The following is a 6,000-nucleotide window of genomic DNA, read 5'->3' as shown; positions in this document are numbered from 1 at the left end:
GTGCGTTCGGTGGGATGTTCAGCTAGATTCCCGCCCGATCCGAGTGCCGTACGCCTGGAAGGTTGTAATCCAAACAAAAACCACTCCACGCAGGGATAAGCAGCACCCGATGGGCCAGACACCACCACAGCACGTGCACGAGCCGTGTGGTTTCTCCATGTCGTCTCCAACCAGTCCTCACCAGTAGTGCGCCACCAAAAAAAAACGAATTCGGTTACGTAGCAACCGCGGTGCAATGAACCTGCACCGACGCTTGCTTGATGTATGGTTTGTTGATCGTTGCCCGCATTTCCATATCATCGCAGGTCTTCTCTTATTTTAATCTCCAGTTCATTAGCGGCAAAGTTACACCGAACCTGCTGCATGCCTGGCTTAGGTCACAGGCGTTCGAAAGGGTTTACACACGAGCCCCGTTTTAGAACAGAGACGGTGTGCAGTGCCAGTGCCGACTACACGGAGGACATCCTCGATGGCGACGACGGTTGAAACACGAACGTGGTTCGCATTGGTTTGCCACGTTTCATCGCAGGAATGTTGATTTCCACGCGGCCAAAAGGGTCGTCGATGCGCAACTGATCGAATTGCAATTGCTTCTGTTGTTTCCTTTTTTGTAATTTGACGCAGCAAACTTTGGCTTTGGTTGGGCTCAAAACTCAATGGTGGAGTGGTTGTTTCTTAAGCGCACAGAGCACGTGTCCCGTTTCCAGACTCGTTCCGAGAACGTTCCCCTTTTCGCTTGGAAATAGATCACCATCGTTGCACGCCCGATCGCTCCTGGGGCGCGAGCGCTGCACTCAACGCAATACGTTCCCCGCATCGAACGCTAGTGGTAGTTGCAAGCGCATAGATCCAGCATAGATGGCGGCGGCGCGGGTACTTACGCAACGCGCACGCACTATTACGGTTCATTGGAACACGGTGGAAACCCTCGGCGGTAACCTTTTGCGCCCCTTCGTGGCACGGTGTGCTGCTGCACACGTACACGGTGGGTTCTAAAAATATCGTCCCTGCCGCACACCAACCGCGCACGGCGTCCCGGGTGGGTATAGGGTACATCCATTTCGGTGGACCTGTGGAGTCCATCCCGTCCTCGGCTCCGGCATCGAAGCCTGCCCCCGGCTCCGTCGGTTGTCAGTCAGTCAGTCAGTCTCTCCTGTGTATACACAGTGTAACACTGCACCACGCCGAAGTTCATTGAACCGAAGCGACGCCGCTCCTGGTCACGGCACCGGCCGCTGATGCTTCGCTGTATATCGTGTAGCTCTTTGCCGTAAGTCGCCCAGCAAAAATGCGTTCCATCGCCCCATTCCGGTGCTGGTGCGGATAGTTAACATAGTTGGTGGAATTTTGTTGCAAATCGGCAAACTCCCGCTCATGCCGGTGCATGCTGGCCGGGTTTTGTTGATAGCTTTATTTAGTGGGCTATTTAGTGTTCGGTTTGACTGACAGACGTTCGCTGACTGCAACCTCGTTTTTTGACACTGTCCAACTGGGCGAGGCAATGATGGCGGTGTGTTTGTCTTGTCACGCTCTGAACGATTTGAACGATTCGACGTTCGTTTATGATTGAGTTTTGCAGGCGAGCTGGCTGAACCGTTGCATCGTGCGATGACGAATACGTTTGCTTCAGCAGGACATTGTGTCATGCCATTAAAAAATGATATTAAATTGATGAGAAGAATATTTCAATAATTTAAAGCTCTAATGAGCACATGGTACTCCCTTGCCCTACTAATTTGTCATCTTTACGATAAAGATCGCGTTGAACTTGATTTCAAAAAAAGAATAATCTACTGCCGATGATCGCCCCATTCCGTGCGAGCTGATCTCACGATCCGCCACGGTACGGCAAAAAGGAATTCAATGTCACATTGCTCGCGTAAATACAGTAAATTTCTCTTTTCATCATAAAACCTGCAATCCATTCGTTACACTGGACATGACAGTAATTTCCTTCCGGCCATTACAGCCACCACCTCCTCCCCCCGCTCGCTTTTAACGGCGAATGATTTACGTTTTGTTGTGATTTGCTTCGCGCGCTTCTCATCTCACGAGCCCGGTGGTGATGTGTCGCACTCAAAACAAAGAATTAAAATGTAAAACAAGCCGAAAAGTCGAGCACGGGGAGAGTCTGCTGCGGCTGCTGTTTTGGCGTGAGTCGCGCGCGCGCTCCCTCACGAGCGAGCGGCAAACGGCGATCGGTGGTGCAGGTCGCGTGCGCATCCGCGTGTGGGTGCGTGGTTTTTGTGTTTTGTTCTCTTTGGCTCGCATTGCTTGTGATGTTGGTGTGCCGTGAGCGGACCGAAAACAGAAAGGAATTGAGGAATGATTTATAAACCCGGTCCGCGCGTCGTCCTCTTTGCGTTTATGGTGGCGCGACGCTGAGGCCACATTGCGCCCGGAAGTATGAGCAGGAAAGCGATTGTGTATGTGAGTGTAGAGGGATGTGTTGGCAATGCGTGAGGATCCTAATGTTTATAGGTACTACACTTGTTAGAGGAAGATACTATGACGAAAGCATTTGGAGACATTTCATTCATGTCGAATATCGCTCGGTGAGCTTTATTTATATATAGTTTTGGAAGATATTTTAACAACAAAAAGTGCAATTGCAAATTAAATTGTATGCTTGTACTGCATTACCATATTTGCGACTCCATAATACTCAATAGTTTGAACTTAATATTCAAATGTCTATATCGTATATTCATTCTAACGGATATTGTACAGGCATATAGATAGATATTATACAGGCATTATACAGAAAAAATTAAAATAAATATGAATACATGATTATAATTTACAAGAATGATGTTTTTTCGTCTCAACATAATGTATTTACCAAATTTTGAAATTTTCAATGTTTTTGAACTAGCTTTTTTTATTCTACGAATCTTAATATCTATCCCAAAGAACTTAATGACCATTATTTGAATAAATTGTAAAAAAACATCAATAACAATATGTATACTATGCACAATTATGTATACAGCATGAACATATAGAAAATTATTAAATCAACAAAATACAGTTATTAGGTTTTCTATGAAATTAGGTATAATTAGAGGACAACTAGCAACTTAAACCAACTTAGTTAATTACTTATCCTGCGCTACAACCGCTTTGTGGTCTTGGCCTACCTCAGGAGTGTCCGAAATCGCTCACGGTCTCGCCTTGGTCTGCCAATCCGTTATCCCGGCCTTAATGGCGGACGCCTCCACGCCATCTTGACACCTCAGTTTGAGCCTATCACGCCTCTTATGTCCTTGTGGATGGCATAAAAACACTTTACAGACTGGGTCGTCCGTTTCCATGCGTACAACATGGCCAGCCCACCAGAGCCTGGCGAGCTTGATAGGCTGCACGACAGTGACGTCGCCGTACATCTCGTATAGTTCGTCATTATATCAGCTCCTCCATTGTCCTTCCACACATACGGGGCCAAGGATCGTTCTGAGCATCTTCCTCTCGAACGCGGCTAAGAGGGTTTCGTCAGATTTGGATAGTGTCTCAGAGGCATATGTTAGTACCGGTACTATATAAGTACTATATAGTCCCAGCTTCGTCCGTCGCGACAGGTTCTTTGAGGTGAACTGATTTTCCAGGCTATACAATGACCGGGTGGCAGCCAGCATCCTTGCGCGCAACTAAGCTTTAATGCTATTGGCGTTGCTGACCTTTGACCCAAGATAGGTGAATTGTGGGACGACTTCAAAAGTGCATTCACCTATCTGCACGTCACGCCTACGTAGATTCAGATTATTTATTAGTAGGCCCGCTGATGTTGCCACCATCAGCTTGGTCTTTGCCTCGTTTATCTACAATCCAAGGCTCTCTGCCGCCTGCTCGATCCCTTGGTAGGCTTCTGCTACATAGGAGAGCCGCAGACCAATGATGTCTATATCATCACCGTATGCCAGGATCTGGGTTGACTTATAGAAGATGGTTCCCGTAGTCTCCACCCTCGAGTCACGGATGGCCCTCTCTAGCGCCAGGTTGAATAGCAAACAAGCAAGCCCGTCCCCCTGGCGCAGACCTTTGGTGGTAGGAAAAGGCCCTGAGAGTTTTCCATCCATCCTCACCTGGCATGTGACGTTGATCATAGTCATTCTAACTAACCTTATCAGTTTGGCCGGGATTCCAAAAGAGCTCATAGCGTCGTACAGTTTTACCCTGGCTATGCTATCATACGCGGCTTTGAAGTCAATGAAGAGATGGTATGTGTCATGTCTGTATTCAGCGCTCTTCTCCAATATCTGCCGCATGGTGAAGATCTGATCAGTGGTTGATTTTCCGTTTGGGACTCCTCTTTGATAGTTTCCGACTATCTCTTTGACGAGCGGGACAAGACGATCCTGAAGGATCAGGGAGAATATTTTATAGACGGTATTCAACACCGTAATACCCCTGTAGTTGTTGCAGTCTAACCTGTCTTCCTTCTTGTATATGGGGTAGGTGATGCCGAGATTCCAATCACAAGGCATCGATTCGCTATCCCACACTTCAGTAACAATTTGATGAATTTCGTTTTCTAGTCGTGCGCCTCCTTTCTTGACCAGTTCAGCTGCAATTCCGTCAGTTCCGGGTGCCTTGTTATTTTTCAGCCGACTTATACTTAAACCTACACCTAAACGGAACTTAAACCTACACTTGTATATTTTTTGTGTTTGTTTGTAGTGTTGAATTGCCTCGAAGTTTCTTCTTCTTCTTCTTTTGGCTCAACAACCGTTGTCGGTCAAGGCCTGCCTGTGCCACTTGTGGGCTTGGTTTTCAGTGTCTTAAGGATTTTACGCCTCTATAGCAGGATAGTCAGTCCTACGTATGGCGGCACGGTCCATTTGGGGTTTGAACCCATGACGGGAATGTTGTTAAGTCGTACGAGTTGACGACTGTACTACGAGACCGGCTCAAAATTTAATTATAGAAATAGAATAGAAATGATGGCTGAAGTATGTTAACCAAAATAATCATTTTTTTAAAGAAAACAATGTTATATTTCTGAATATTAGTTAAACGTAACGTAGCGGAATAAAAATAAAGGTCTGACTTGAATTTCAAACTGATAACTGGTAACAGTACATAATTTAATTTACTCTGTTCTAATACTTTTCGTACCCTTTCTGAGCTCTTTGTGAGACAACCGAACACTCTGACAAATCACAAACAAGACATGAATGTATCAATTGAAACACACATAATTCAGAAAGTGAGTTGAATGTATCAGAAGCACTGAAAACTTGTAATAATAAATATTCCAATACGTTCTCAATAATCGATGTGTGCGCCCAGTACTTCACGTACAAACTGACCAATTAATACCCACTCGGTTCCTTCACAAAGATAAGCGTTTCATTCTTTTTCACCACCAGGGTTGTTGTTTGTGTCCCTCCTTAGCGATGCAGGTTCTTTCTTCGCTTGTTGACTGCTTCGTGAGTGTTTCCTTCCTGTTTGTCTACTCGCAAACGCAATCAAGCGTAATGTAAATTCTCTCTTCGTAAAGTGAATCCAGCCCGGTCAAGACAGGACCACACCGGCGCTCAATACGATCACAACATCTGGCAGAAAATGTTGTGTCCCACTTTTCTCCGCGTTTTTCATGTACGTGTTTTGCTTTCTCGATCCTACGGCACAATTTTTCATCTTCGGTTTGCATTTTTGTGTCCATTTTTTCCGCTCCGTTCGGGCAACATCATCCAACGCGTTTGGTAAAGAAAAACGAAAAAAGCATAACCAATTTGCGCATGGAACAAAGAGATTTTCCACAAACCGTCACTGGGCGATGAAAACACGCGGGCAGACACGCAGATGTGGTCCCCATGATTGAAAGTGGAACGCCGATTGGGCAGTAAAAATTTGGACCCGAACGGAAGTTGTGACATCGCCGCCGCCGTCGTCGTCGGTGGCGGAACGTTTTTCTTTGTTCTTTTAGCTCCACTCCACGCTACATTTCTCCCTTGGGAGGCATCGACAGGAAGCCGTTTTTTCTCTGCTTCGCGCCAA

The sequence above is a fragment of the Anopheles gambiae genome, chromosome 2 (genome assembly GCF_943734735.2).
Source record: "Anopheles gambiae chromosome 2, idAnoGambNW_F1_1, whole genome shotgun sequence".
Classification (NCBI taxonomy): Eukaryota; Metazoa; Arthropoda; class Insecta; order Diptera; family Culicidae; genus Anopheles; species Anopheles gambiae.
The sequence above is the reverse complement of the archived record's forward strand: the minus strand, read 5'-3'. Positions refer to the sequence as shown.